This window comes from Ambystoma mexicanum, chromosome 8 (assembly GCF_040938575.1).
Source record: "Ambystoma mexicanum isolate Mex_15411 chromosome 8, UKY_AmexF1_1, whole genome shotgun sequence".
NCBI classification, from domain to species: Eukaryota; Metazoa; Chordata; class Amphibia; order Caudata; family Ambystomatidae; genus Ambystoma; species Ambystoma mexicanum.
The window spans coordinates 311,167,087-311,182,876 of NC_090929.1; the positions used below are offsets into that span (position 1 = coordinate 311,167,087).

The 15,790-nt window shown below is 43.3% G+C and overlaps 1 protein-coding gene across 2 annotated transcripts in view; it reads right to left on the reverse strand.

Moving 5' to 3' along the window:
- LOC138471869 (ficolin-2-like) overlaps positions 1-15,790 on the reverse strand; it is a 469,580-nt gene that overhangs the window by 415,472 nt on the left and 38,318 nt on the right. The window lies entirely within an intron of this gene.

The following is a 15,790-nucleotide window of genomic DNA, read 5'->3' on the forward strand; positions in this document are numbered from 1 at the left end:
CCCATTTTTGTCCTCAGTAGAGATGCTGTCACATTCTTGGAATGTTATACAGACATGTTGTGGCATCAGCCTTGGCGGCCCTATCCTGATAATTCAAGAACAAAGGTGTGCTAAAAAATGACAGTTTCTTCAACCTGCTTTCTACGGTGGTGCCTAGCTGCGGAGCTCCTTAACACACATGTTGATTGAACTGGAAAAATGTACTTTTCTCTAATAACGCTGTGATGATGTGTTAGGAACTACGTGATTTAGATTGCATGCATGATGTGAGGCAATGTTGCTTCAAAAAGAAGACAAAGGGCATTTTGAGTTTTAGGATTGGTTATTATATGATGTGTTTGTTATTCACTGTTGTTTTGTTTTATTGAATTTATTAATGGAATTTCTTCTGAATAAAACCTTAACCTAACCTGATTTTCAAGACCAGCCTTCACCAACATATGATGTCTGTCTATTATAAGCAAAGGTATCCCTCCAAATCGCCCACCCCTAGGAAGATCAAGTGTAGGGCAAGGACAAAATAAAAGGCAAACTGAACGAGATTTTAACGCTTCAAAGAAAACCATGCTAGGTATGACTAAGCTGAAGTCCTCTGTCGCAGTCCTTGGAGTGCAGAGAGAGGACTGAAAACAGTGGGGGCAACTGCAAGTCTGAAATCAACATTGCTTAGCGAGAGACAAAAAGAAAAAATGCCAAACATGAAGGACCCCAACTCACACTAGAGTAGACAGGTGCAACTTTTGGCTCTCCAAATATTATGAACTACATATCCCATCATCCCTAGCCATCATAGTCAAAGCGGAGGGATTGTGGGAGTTGTAGTCAAAAAAATCTGGAGGGGCAAAGGTTGCAGACCTCTGATCCATGATCAACTGCTAAGCATAACACCTGAGTGGAGCGAGAAAGAGGACTCCTCCTCCAACCAGACAATGTCCACATTTCTGGACACTCTCTTTTATGAATGTCTATGCCACATTCTACTGATGAAACCTGCTGTTGAGGCGGTATTCAGAGTTGGAAAAAAAACTGATATCCAGGAAAGACAAAGGCACATGTTTGTGACATTCCTAAGACGTTCAATTGCAAAATAAATATTCTACAGCAAGCCATTAAATCTAAATATGACAGAGTGGTAACAGGCAGGCATTCTAGCAGCATTTCTCAAAAGAGGAGGCAAGCACAGGGAACAAGTTTAACGTGGCCAGGCGAATGCCAAAGGAAATGCACATTAAAACCACGCTGACCTTCCTGCCAACCTCCCTGTAAACCATGGAAATCTTCCCAATGTGGCTACATGTATTCACATCTGCTTATATGTTATGTTATGTTGATTTATACAACACACAGCTGCCATTTGCATTGTCGCCAGGTGCTCACGTGGCTCTGTAAGACAATTGGGTAGGATTGGTTAGTGTGGGAGTGAGGAATAGGATTGAATTTGTGCTCATCTATTGATGCATGTAGAACCAGGTTGAACTGGCGCCTGTGTGTATGAGTTTTCTGGGTTTGTTTTGTTATGTGCACTGGGCTTGTTGTATATGTAAGGGTGGCGTCCAGTGTCTGAGTTGTTTGTAGTATGATTAGAAAGGGTGTGCAGCTTGCAAGTTTTTGGGTGGGTTGTTTAACTAGCCCTCTGGGCGTGAGTAGTACGTCAGAGGTCTGAGGATGTGGAGAAGAGAGAGAGGGTAGTTAGTTGGTTTCAGGTGATCTCTGGGTGTTGAGCAGTTTTATTTTTGGTTCTACATTTTGTTCTTTGATCCTGGTGTATGGATTTCAGAGTTGCACATCTAAACTAAATCTAAACAAATAAATCAGTACAATTTGAGTGTGGCTAAATTCAAAATCAGCAAGGCTAACTCAGTACAATTTGAGTGTGTCTAAATTCAAAAGGAGCAGACGCCAAATCAGTATGGGTTTAGTGTGGGTAAATTCAAAAGCAGCATTAACTAATTCCTTACAGTTCAAAAGGAATGCTAAATAACTGAGCACAATTTTAGTGTGGTTAAATTTAAAGCAGTGGGAAACCAAATGAGTACAGATTCGAGTGTGACAAGATTCAAAAGCAGCATTAACTAAATCTGTACCATTCTAGTGTGGCTAAATTCAAAAGCAGCGGGGATCAAGTTGGTATGGTTCTATTGTGGCTAAATTCAAAGCGCTGGTAACCAAGTTAGTACAATACTAGTGTGGTTAGCTTCAAAAGCAGCAGGCGCTAAATCAGTACAGTTGTAGAGTGGCTAAATCCAAAAGCAACGTTAACTAACTCAGCACAATTCTAGTGTGGCTAAATTCAAATGTAGCTGGAACCAAAATATAAACACTGCCCTCAATGAGATAAATAAAAAAAAACTTCCTCAGCCAAGACTTGTAGATTATGGTTCGGCAATCTACGGTTCTACAGATGTTTCTGACTACTACTCCCATGCTTTCTCACCAGTGAAAATTCTGGCTAGAACTGATGGGAATAATAGTCCAAACCATTTGGAGAGCCAAAGGTTGCAGATCCCCTGATCTGGGGGAAAGGGCTCTGATATTAATAAATGTTCTTTTATAACATGATTAATACCAGGGACCAGTTTCTAAGCATGAGCCTAGGATTTGAACCTGTGTTGCTATGTGTTGTCTTGCTTCCAAGACAAACACATTGCCTATGAGCTGTCCTCCCGGCCGCCTTGTTTTGTAATTGTTTGATGATAGATGAGTGGCTTTAGAGGGGTAGTATGAACTCAAGTTATTAGACATGTTAATTTACTATAGCTTCATGTTTTATATATTTTAGTGTAGTGTAGCTCAGCATTATGTTAGATGGGGGGACAATGAAAGGGAATGTGTTTTTGATACTTTTCTCACTCTGCACCACATGTATAGGCTGCTGTACTGCAAGAATATGCTCATAGTTTCCTCTAATTTTTGCTGGACTGACTTCATTAAGTTTAGTGATAATGTTATGTTGATTTAAACCAAGCACCGCTACCATTTGCATGGCCTCCAGGCGCCCACATGGCTCTGTAAGGAAAGTGGGTGGGGGAGGTTAGTGATGGAAGAGGGATAGTATAGAGTTTGTGCTCTTAGGTTGATGCTTGCAGAATCAGGAGAAACTGGTGTCTGTGCATGTCAGCTTTCTGAGTGTGCTTTTTTTGTTTGTACTGGGCTTGTGGTACCTGGAGGGGTAACGTCCAGTGGCTGGTATGTTTGTTGTTTACAGCTCTTTGTTCTTGTGGTGGATGCTTAGATTGTGTGTTTTGTTTGTAGTATTGCTAGCCCTTTGGGCATGTGTGGCACGTGGGAGGTATGCGAGAGAGGAGCAAGGAGCAGGGGTGGTTTGTGGTTAGTAGTGTGTGTTTTTTGTATTGTCTGTTCCAGGAGCTGTACTGTCCCATGATTGCTTTGGAGCCGGGATATGAGTTGTGGGTGCTGTCATTCTTATTTCCTTCGATATCGAGTTACATAGTTTGGCTATCAAATGGGAGAGAGTAGTTCCTCCGGATTTCCTTTTGTGGTAGTGTTTTGTTTCGATGTGGACATTGTTGCTAGATCTTAGGTTTCTTCCTGGTTGATAGCGGTTGATATTGGCTTGGAGAAGTTTGGCTGCTTCTCCGTGTAGTGATTTGTGAGCGATGCAGAGGGCTTTAAAGTTAATTCATTTTTTTACTGGAAGCCAGTGTAGGCTTCTCAGGTCTGGTGTGATGTTCTTTCTTCTGTTTAGTCTCAGGAGTAGCTTTGCTGCAGTATTTTGGACGCGTTGGAGTTTTTGTGAGGTGTTCTGGCTTTCCAAGGTAGACACTTTTTGCAAAATCTAGTCTCGATAAGACCAAGGAGATGATTGCGAGATTTCTGCGTGGGAACGTGAGGTAGGGTAGTATCCCTCCAATTAGTCACAGGAGGTGGAAGCATTTCTTTGCTATTGCATTGACTTGTGGTTCGAGTGGGAGTCCGTTGTGCACGCGTATGCCCAGGTTTTTTATCACAGCGTATGCATCTAGTTGTATTCCCATGCATGGTGGCCAGCTCAGGTGTGTGTGTGTTTGTGTTCCCTTATCCTCTGGGGGGGAGATTATTATTTCTGTTTTGTTCCGGTATTGTTTGAAATTGTTAATTGTCATCCAGATGTATATGCCCATGAGGAATATGTTGACAATATTGTTTGAGTCTTTGGTTGAGGGTATTTTGAAGATGGGTTCGGTATCGCCTGCGTAGCTTTAGGCATTCAGTCCATGGGTTTGAATGAGTTTCATTAGGGGGGATATGTAGATGTTGAACAGGAGTGGGGAGAGGCTAGATCCTTGCGGTACGCCACAGGTGATGTTTTTGTATTAGATGTAAATGGTGGTATGTTCTTTCTGTTCGATTGGTGAGGAAAGATTTTAGCCATTGTAGAGAGGACTCTTTTATGCTGCATTCATCCGGTCTCTCGATTAGTGTTGTGTGTCTGATTGTGTCAAAGGCAGCTGATAAGTCTAGTTATTATTATGTATTTATTTGTTTGGTTTTATAAAAACTTTACAAAAGATTATATTAATGATTATTACACTTTAATACTGATATGTCTAGTAGTATAAGAGCCGATCGGGTGCTGTTGTCTGCGTTTATTTTTAAGTCATCCCATATTGATAGAAGTGTTGATTCCGTTAATCTCATGGGTCTAAAGCCGACATGGGAGTGGTTGATTGTTCCGTTGTTCTCTACATGGCTGAGTAGTAAATTGCAGATGTGGTTCTCAAGTAGTTTCGCTAGGGAAGGTAGGTTCAATATAGGTCTGTAGTTGGTGGGGTCTTCTGCATTTCCCATTTCATTTTTTAGGAGGGACTTGATGTATGCCGATTTGAATGTTTTAGGTGCTATTCCTGTGTTTACGGATAGGTTCATTAGTAGCCGGAAGTATGATGCTGGTTGACTGTGGTTGAGGATTTCTTTGAAGATGCCTGGTGGGCATAGGTCCCCAGGGGATACGGCAGGTTGGTATCTTTTATTCGTTTGTATAAAGGCCTCTTCATTTATAGCCGCTTGCGTCAGTGGTCTGCTGAATTGCTTCTATTTTTGTTCTTAGGTGGTTCGTGATTTTGTCACATAGGGATTGTGACGGTACGATGCATTTGTTGCACGATGTTGGGCTTTTGATTTCCTTGATGATTTTGAATACTTCTTTTTGTTGTTTTTTTGCAGATTGGATTCTTGTGGTGTAGTATGCTTTAGTTGCTTTTAGAACTGCTTATTTGCACAGTTGTCAAGGGAATGTGTGATTGGTTGTAATTTTTTCCCCCATTGTTTTTCCAGTTTGCGTTTAGTTTTCTTGAGTTCCCTCAGTTCTTCTGTCAACCATCTTGCTGCCAAGCGGTGGCTTTGAAGAGTTTTGCAGGTGCTAATTATTCAAGGGCCTCTGTGGTCCAGCTGTCAAGTTTTTCTTCCACTGAGTCTGGAGTCATTCTGTTTAGCTGGGAGATGTTTGGTTAATTCCATTAGCTCTGTTAGGGTTTCCAGGTGAAGACTCTTCCATTTTCTTTTGTTAGTAGTATGAAGTATTGCGTTTCTGGGCATTATGCAGTTAGAGATTTTGGCGGTGAATGGGATGAAGTGGTGATTACGCCATATGATCGGTACTGGTGAGGTTGTGGTGGTCGAGAGCCCATCTCTGCGGAAAATTGCGCCTCAGGTGTGTCCAGAACAGTGGTTTGGGTCTGTTTACTATTTGTTTGAAGTGGAGAGTTTCTAGTAGGGCGCTGAGGGATTTTGCTGTGGTTTGCTTTCTCTTTCAAACCAGATGTTAGAGTGCCCTAGAACAACTATGTTATCATGATAAGTGGAGAGGTTGGCGATGGCGTCAGTGAGCTTTGTTGCAAATTTGAGGTTGTAGGATGGTGGTCTGTAGATCAGGAGGAACAGTAGGTTAGCTTGGTCATTGAGTTTGATGTTGATTAGGAGTAATTTTCAGTCTTCGATATTGGTTGGAGGAGTAGGGTGACACAGATGTGGCCTTTGTGCGCTCTTGCAATTCCACCTCCTCTTTGGTTTTCTCTGTAAGAATATATTAGTCTGAAGTTGTCTGGTGTGGCTTTGTGGGTGACTGTTTTGTAATTGTCGGATAGCCATGTTTCTGCTAAGAAGAGTGTGTTGATGCCAACCTTTGCTTAGGTGGTCATACATTTCTGTTTTGTGTTTGCCCATAGATCTTACGTTTAGTAGGCTGCAGTGCAGAGTGTATGTCTTTCCTTGTTTATCATTGCATATCCTTTCCTGCGTCTCGGTCGGGGTGGTGTTTGTCGGGTTTTCTTTTCCTACAGTTTTCTCCTGGATGAGGCTGTTAAGTGTGGATTGTGTAGTTGGGGTCTCTGTCTCTACGTTAAGGAGTTCGATTAAAATGAGGGTTGGGTTTTCTTTTTTCTGGTTCATAGAAGTGGGTTGGTTGCTGGTACCTGTGGGCTTTTTTCCAGTCTTTGGTTATATAAGAAGGTTGGATGGTGAGAGATTCTAACTTAGCTCTGATTCCTGTTGGGGTCTTCCCGAAGAAGTCTTTAGAGTTTCTAGGTTCTGTGTGGTGTGGGGTTTGGGGTGCAGGATTGTTTGGGAGCTGCTTGTGGGTTGTTTGTGGGTTGTTTGTTTTCCATTGAGGTAGGCTTGTAGGTGGGGAGTTAGTGGGAGATGGATTCTGTTTTTGTTTTTGTCTTGTTCCGTGTTCTTAGTACATTTATTCATGGCTAGTGGGGATTTTGATGTGTTGCAAATTTTCAAGGGTTGTTCACGTTCCATGGGGATGCGGTTTCCTACCTATTTCTTTTTTCCATTCTTGTTCCTTTGTCCTTCTTGTATCTTGTCATGTTTGGGGTCTGACTGTCTTGGTCTTGGATTTGGGTTTGTGGTGCATTCCAGAGGTGCACTCCTGATTGGCTTTCTTTCCTGAGGTCAGTGGTAGGTCAATGTGGTATCTGCCTCACTGAGGTTCTGGGTTGTAGCCTCCATTTAGGATTCGGAATGCAGTATATTCCAGGGCTGGGTGCCCTCCTCGTTTGGCTACTTTCTGGGTCTCTGGTTAAATCGTTGAGCTCCAAACCACAGTGGCATCTGCCTCGCTGTGGCTGTTGTATGTGCTTCCGTTTTGGATTCAGGTTTCTATAAAATTCCAGGAGCAGGTGCCCTCCTGGGTTGGTTAGTTTCCTGTACTCCAGTTAAATCATTGAGCTCCGACCTACAGTTGCATCTATGTCGCTGTGGTTGTTGTATTGTGCCTCCCTCTTGGATTTAGGGTTGTGATATATTGCAGGGTCTGGTGCCTTCCTGGGTTGGATTACTTCCCTGGTCTCAGGTTAAATTGGTGTACTCCGAATCATAGAAGCTGGGGTGTCATGTGACAGTGAATATGTTACTACTCAGGGATTCTTTTTGAATCAGGATTTTAGAAGTAAAAATCAGTGGGCTCTGAACAAGACCAGATCACAACCTGCTCTTCCAGACTACACGCTGAAAGGGTCCTGTTATTTTCCAGGGAGGATTCAATCTCTGGTCCTCTTTTACCTGCTAGTATCCCTTTGTTTGGCTGTTTGTAGCGGTTTTCAGTTGGGTTTTGAGAGCTTTTCCCTGGAAGGCTTTGTTATTGCTTTTCTTTGGATTTATCTCAAACTTTGTTCTTCATTTCTCTATTTCTGTCAGTACCGGGTGCCTCCGTAGGTTTGATTAACAAGCAGTGTTAGGGGTGTTCCTGTGAACCCTGAGTTCTTTGTTTGCATAAAAGCAGGTGCATACCAATATTGGTGTCCCGGGGGTGTAATGTCTTGGGTATTTCAGTCCCGAGACCGTAAGGCCATTTAGGACTATATGTTTGATTATAGAGTCACATATCTGTATCCAGAATTTCACTCGTGGGGTTAATGCCATGGAGCTTGTATCTTATGGCAGAGAATGGTTGTATGTCTTTTTTGCAGAGCTAAATCTTCTTTTATACAGAATAAGATTGCACTAGCTATAAATAAACCTTGTCAACTTTTTTCAACAATAGATAATTTCCTTAATCCTCCAAGTACATCCCCTGCTCTGGTTCCTACGGTGTTAACACATTTAATGCCTTCTTTAAACAGAAGATAGAGCCCATCCAACAAAATATTGATCGCAATACAAGCAAACTACATTTGAATCTTGTAGATACGGTATCCGTTGCTCCCTCTTTTGAATTTCATGATAGCAGCTTTGATGTCATTTTTAAGCTTCTTCAAAGTTTGAAACCTACTATTCATTAATATGATGGATTACCTGCCTATGTTGCCCAAAAGAATGATTCACATTTATTGGATTGTTTAGCAACATTTGTCAACTTCTTCCATAATAACGGTGTTGTACCTACTGCACTAAAGGCCACCAGCTTAACTCCATTACTACAAGAAACATTGTTAGACCCAGAAGTATTGTAGAATTAACATCCAGTTGCAGGTCTCCACTTGCCGACTAAGGCACTAGAAAATATTGTGACTTCCCAGCTGCAGTTACATGTAGAGAAGCATAAAATCTTAGATTTATACCAATCCAGGTTTCACCCACTACACAGTACTGAGACCGGTATGACTGCAGTATGGAATGATAGCCTACAAAATATGAATGATGGTGCCCTAACCTTGTTAATTATGCTGGATTTCTTGGCAGCCTTCGAAAGTAGATTTCAACATTTTATCATCAAGACTTTCAAATGTGGCAGGGGTGTCCGATCAAAGACTAGCCTGGCGTCGTTCTTTTCTGACTGACCGCCAACAAACCGGTGCTCTGGAAAAGTGTGTATTCACTGTAACTCCAGTATCTTGTGGAGTCCCACAAGGCTCTTCACTGTCTCCCATCCTCTTTAATTTGTACATACAACCTTTGATCACAATTATCGCCACATTTAATTTGCGATATCACTCTTATGCAGAGGATAACCGGTTATATTTGAGGATGGAAGACTCCACAAAACCTCTGGAAAATATTGCTCAGTGTACCGAGGAGATTGCACAGTGGGTGAACCCGACTCAACCCCACTAAAACAGAAATTATACTGTTAGGACTAAAAAGCCTGTTTAGCAATCCAGCGGCAACTCCTTCTCCTCCTCTTGCATTTAGATTATCCTCCATGTATACCACTAGGAATAAGAACCTAGGCTGTTATTGGCAGTCCGGCCTGAGCTGTAATTACCAAATGGGTCCTATTGTGGAGTCTATAGGTCTCATTACAAGTTTGCCGGTACAGTAACAACGGTACTGGTAAGCTTGCCAGTACCGTTGTTACAGTACTGGCAAACGACGAGGTCTGCTCGTGGTTGCCTTTTCACCCGCCAGGTCTGACCTGGCGGGCGTACCGGCACTTGCAAGCAGACCATGCTGGATGCACCAGCACCATTCCGAATGTGCCGTTGCATCCGGCGTTCCCATTCCCATTGAGCCCTAATGGGGAGCATTTTTTACCGGCGCCCGGGAATGGGCAATTACCGGGTCCGGCGCGCCATAATGACCCGGTAATTGCCCATTCCCGGGTGCCGGAAAAAAAACGACTCCGGCAGCAGCCGTAGTCGTAATGAGGCCCTATGTATTATACCCTTTGATGCCCTTACATAGTTCCCCAATTTCTTCAATTTCTGGCTCAGTCGGATCTACCTATAGTGATTGGATCCCAAGTAACTTCTAAACTGGATTATGCTTATGCCACTTTAGTAGGAATCCCAAAGTGCCAATTACGACGACTGCAGCTAGCTCAAAATGCACCTGTCAGACCGATTTTAAGACCTCAAATTCTTCTCCAGTATAAAATCTTCACACCGCCTTACATTGGCTAGCGAGGTGTCAAAGAATAGACTTCAAAGTGCTATGCTTAATGTATAAATGTGTGTATGGACTTGGTCCACCATATCTAGTAATCTGAATTTAATTCTATTAACCCACGAGATCAATTATATCAGAGGACAAAAAACTATTGATAATACCACCTTGCCTTTGTGTCCATAGAGGGGACAGACGTTTCTTTGTATATGGGCCACGACTGTGGAACTCTCTGCCTCTTGAAATAAGAGACATCACTTAGCTATTGCAATTCCAAAAGGCTCCATTTCAATTATTAATTCTGGTGCCACTCAGTTGTTCTTGCTCTGACTGTCATACTGATATTCCACCTGCGCCTAAACGCAGTCTATTCTGCCAGGTCTTAATGCAGGCCTCAATGAAACCTTTGTGTGATTACCAAGCTATGCACATAGATATTGAATAGAAATGGGTGAAGATAACAGCCTTGTCATACTCCTTATTCTCGTTGAAAGTGGTCTGTCATCATGTTGTTTATTTATGTCGTCTCCTGTTTGGGAGTACTTCTGATTAGGTTGTTTGTTTTTACACCAATAGCACTGTTTAAAAGTTTTAGGAAGAGTTCTGTGTTCCATTTGAAAGTTAATGAAGAATGCAAATATTCTTCCACTCTGAGCCCCCAAACATATTTATCGATTGGTGTGTGAAGACTATACAGTATATGCATCTTATTAACCATAAGGCTCTATTAACTAATAACCATGTAGTTGTCTGGCACTAAATGGTCACTTTGATGTGTATAGAGGTGATCAGCCACTCAGTCCATAATTTAGGGAAATGACTGTAGGAGAGTGCTAAATTGAACAGTGTCAGGATTGCTAAAAGGGTTTTGGTGATGCTGTGTTGGATAATTTAATTGATTATTGTGTCTGGTACCAGAGCTTTGCCTGATCTAAGATGTTTCAGGTGTCCCTTTACCTCAGCCATGTTAGCTGGTACATCCAAGACATTTTAAGATTCTTTTATCACACCTTCCAGTCTGTGTAGACTGCTATGAGTTCTTCTTTTCATGCAACTCCCTTCTTTAATTCCAGGAGTGGTTTAATGTCAGGGCTACCTCAACTTCAAAGAATGTTCTTGTGCCCTGGAGGTTCTTTTTCGGTCTCATTGTATTGAATCGTTTTATGGTATTATGGTATTTCGTCCTTATACTGGGATTCCTCTGCCTCTTTTGGCTTGGAACCGTGCATTGTGTTGCCTTTTGGGATTTCCTATTGTCTCTGAGGAATTACAGGCCTAGATGATAAAAGGACTGATGGAACATGCAGACTACCTTAAAGACTACTCATGCTTTGACTGGCAGCGGGTGCAGTGAGTGCAGTGAAAGTAAGAAATGCTCAAAGTTTCGCACATTTCAATAGCATGTGAGCCAATGTGTTCTGCACTCCCTGCAAGAGTGACACCAGGTAGTCTGGCATGCTGAAATAGATGATGTTGGCATCATCTATATGGGACCGTACTAGGGAGATAGCCGCTTGCATGTTCAGGACAGGAAAGTTGTGCCTAAGCATTCAAGATGAAACAGGAAACATTTAACAGTTGCGTGAAGCTGGGAGCCATGTGTAATACACATTGACAAATGTATTTTTTATCTGATCAATACTCCTGAAATCATAATCTATTTGTGGCTCAGTGTTGTTTTTTTCTCCTTTTTCATGCCCCTCTAGTTTAGTCTTGTCCCATATTTGTATCCCCCTGATTGTCTCCCTTCTTTTTATTTGTTTATTCCTCTGGTGGGGCTTCTACATTTCTAGTATCCCTCTCAGCAGACAGCATCTGATGATGAATTGTGCCATGTTTACTGAAGAATTATGATATTATTTTTATTCTTTTTTTCAAAGAAGTTTGTTGTTCTCCAAACTGTGTAATTTCAGTCCTTGTACATTTAACTTACTAATGGTAAAGGATGGCATGTGTGTATAACTTTGATTTTAAGTTGCTTTAAAAATTCGTCATTTCTGTGAAGTGGAATCTGTTATGATATTTTCTTATGACATGTGGGTAAACTCCTCAGATTAAGATTGCATCACTTTCTCAATTTCAGCTATTCTGTCATGGACTGACTAGGGCAACTTTTATTCTGTGCTGCAAAACTGTTTATTTATTTATTTATTTATTTATTTATTTATATAGTGCACCAAACCAGGCGGTATCTAGGTGCTTATGCTTAAGAAATTGGTTACAGTGCTTATGGTTACAGGCCAGAATTAACAAAAAGTGGTTACATCAGAGAGAACAGTAAAGTTAAGGTGGTTACCGGAATTAGGTTACAGACAGGAACAAACAGAAGGTAATTGCATAACAAAAGGACAGTAGAGTTCAGGTGAGCACAGTGTAGTAGCCTAGCCCTATGTTGCAGGGCAGCTAAGTCACAGGGTGCCGTAGGGTACACGTGGGCACAATCGTGGAGCCTATCTCGATGTTACAGGGTGGCTGCAATACAAAGAGGCAGAAAGTCAAATCAAGGGGGAACGTTCAAGGAGCCTAACCCCATGTTGCAAGGCGGCTGTGACACAAAGATGCAGAAAATCAAATCAAGTGGGCACGTACGAGGAGCCTAACCCCATGTTGCAGGGTGGTTGCGACACAAAGATGCAGTGAAGACAAGTGGGCACAGGGGGACAGCTGGATGCAAGGTTCAGGCACACATGCCCCTGAATACAACATGGGAGGTTGGGGGGAGGTGACAGCTAGATACAGGGTACAGGCACACAGGATCATACATACAAAATGGGGGCAGATAGATACAACATGGGGACAGCAGATACAGGGTTCAGGCATATACACACACCAGGGAGGGGGGACAGCTAGATAGAGGGCGCAGGCACATGCACACAACAGGGAGGGGGCATCTAGATAGAGGGCACAGGCAGGGGCGCCACCAAGGGGTGGCCAGGGGGGCCATGGCCACCTTTATAAAAATGCAGGCCCCCCCCATTGGCCACCCTGCGAAAAAGCAACAAAAAAAAGTAGTTTATTTTGTTTTTTGGCACTCAACTGTTCATGGACAATAACATGCCCAGTTCAGTGCGAAAAAAAAGTATTTTTTTCTGCTTTTTTACCGTGGCCCACCGCCCGCGATGGTCTGTAGTCAGGGTTGGAGGAGGACACGGAAATAAACACAGCCTGAGCCTGGATGCGCGCATTTCTGCTTTGGCTCGCGCTTCCAGCTATGCTATGTTTAGTTTCATGTTTCCTCCTCAGGCTGCACGGATCTGAGCCCATTCCATATGCCCCCTAACCCCCTGAAAAATGCCCAATTCCGGCTAACAAGTAAGGAAGTGGTGCCTAAACATATGGATGGCCTATAAATCTTGTTCAGATTGGTTGACGGAGCGGCGAGAACAGCCCACCGAAAATCTTCGGCCCGTACTCGACAAAATGGCAGCTAGGTGCTGAGGACCCACTCAACAGCTGCAGTGCCGCATCTATGGAGGGTCAGAGAGGAGAGTGCTCCACGACCCGAGGGTGCAAGCAGAATTTTGGTTGGCGCTGAAAGGAGGGGCAAAGGTTCTTGCTGCCAGCTCCCGGCGTCCGACGCTGGGGACAGACTAGAAGCTCCAGCTCTGTGATGGGTTACGCAGCGGGCTATGCCGGGACCGATATCAGGCTCTGAATCTACCGCCGGAGAGCGAAACATATGGCGGGGGCCCACTGACCCAGAGAGCGGCACGCAGTGTCCTGTATGTGAGATTTTACCCACGGACGGTACAGCATGATGAGGGCCCCCATTCCCTGGGGCTATTTACCACGCATACTGAGAGGAGCGTCCTCCTGAGAAAGAGGTTGGCAAATGTATGAATGGGATCCAGCGCTTCGAGAATACACCCATTCAGGAACCGTGTCCAGCTATCCAGGACTGTGCTACAACATATTACATACTCTCTCTCTAGAATACCATCCAAAAATGGATTGATGGAACTGGTATGACACAATCCTATGGAGCTTCTAGCGTGTGCATTATTTGCTGCCTGCCTGCCTGTCTTGACATCTACAAGGCTGCAGCCCACTCACCATAGAATGGAATCCGAGAAAGTTACACCCACCTGGTGATGCTTACTCAATCTAGGAGGGAAGCAGCACACCACAAAAGTCAGAGGGGCTCTGGGAGAGTGGACTGATCACCTCAAAAGATCGGAACAGTTGTCAGGGTGAAGCCATACAACATCAACTACGTCCTGAGTGGACACGTCAAAGGTGAGGCACCCCCCTCCATTGAGACTGGCTTTCTGCCTACAGACAGTAATCCTGGGTGCTTCTGGGGGGGGGGGTCAGCACTGGTGGGCAGAGATCTGACCGTAACAGGCATCGAAGAGGCAGAACTGACCCAAAGCAAGCACAAGAGGTGAGCTGAGGAATAATTCACCAGAAGGCGATAGAAGAAGACACGCCACGTGCCAAAACCGTGAGTCCCTGCAGAGACGAATTGGGAGTAGGGCTGAGGGCCCCTACCGTGGTGCAGCTAGCATCTACCCCAGACAAACTTGTGCCAGCCCATGCGCAATATTTGTGTATTGTTAGTGGCACTTCCATAGAAAGGAGACCTGGGCTGTGGCGCTGAGAGATTCCACCAGGCAGGCAAGCAAACACTTCAGAGGAGCTAAGAGGTATGCAAAGTGTGTCTGGAGATACAGTCTGAAGTGAAACTATACAAGACACCACACGCGCAGCGTCATTGAGCTAATCGCCAGTCACCTTGCAAATCTGTGACACTTAAAGCAAGCAACACAATAAAGCACCCTTTGAAATACTTGTTCATACCCATAATGTCTAATAGCTTGATTTGCTAAAAAGGTAAAGTTTGCGTTAATGTCCTTAGCTGAATTTTCTTAAAACCATACATAACACGTTGGAGGTTTGTGACGAATCTCAAAACCTAAGTGAGTTTACTACAGAACTTATTTTATTGTGCTTCTTAAAGCACTAAAAATAAAAATTGGTAAATAGATAGTTTGCCTTTTGCATTTTATAGTTTTCCATTCAGGATGTGGAAAATAAAAGTACTCTGATATTATTGTATCTCAACATGCTGCTATAAGGATTTATGTTGTCATGTTGCTTTATTATGCAATTTGTGTATTTTGCAAGTAAACTCGATAAGACAGTATTATTGTAGGCCTCAACTCCCAAAACTTTATTATTTCTCCTCACTTAAAGCGTAGAAGAAGGTGGTTGTGCCTAAATTGGAGAGTGGTTTAAAATCACTGCTTCGCTGTTTAGCATAAGCGTGTGATCCTGGGCAAATAATGCAATCTCACCCTGACTTCAACTGCAAAAATTGGAGGGCTTATCAGTGATTATGTTTCGCCCTTACAATAGGACAGTTTTAATAAGTGTCGGGACAAATTGGTGTACCCTGGTGCTTCTCTGCTAGTGGCTCCAATACTGTAACATATCATTGCATGATTGCTGTACTGGCCCTCCACCAGTCTCCAATCACTTGATTTGACAGTCAGACAGTCTCTCCAGCCTGTCGGTGCACCAGAGTTTCTAGTATAGCGTACTAACTGTGGTTGAACCAACATTACATTTTCTCCCCTGTTGCTCCCAGCCACTGAAGTTGCTTGGGCCGCCCAGAGTACTGCCCCAAAATCTGTAATGTCCTGTTATGCTATGATATTGAGTCTTTCATTGCACACCATCTCCCATTTTCACACTTTCTAGGAGCTTCAGAATCTGCAGGTAATAGGGTAGGGGGCCAATGCAGTAGCAGAGGGATCAGGCCAAGATTGCTTTGTTACAACATTGATGTTTGCAGATCTTAAAAGATATTGCTCTGTACGGTGAACGTTTTAGATATTGTGTCAGCTGTGTGGAGCACTGGTTACGTGCCTTTCAGGTAGCTAAGGTACTTGCTTGTATGATTGACAGAAAATTGAAGCATTTCGCTTCTTTTCTTTGCCACCAACTCACCAGAGAGCAAAAGGCCAAAGGAGGGATGGACCAAAGGTTCACCTGACAGGGATCCAAGGACCACAGGAGA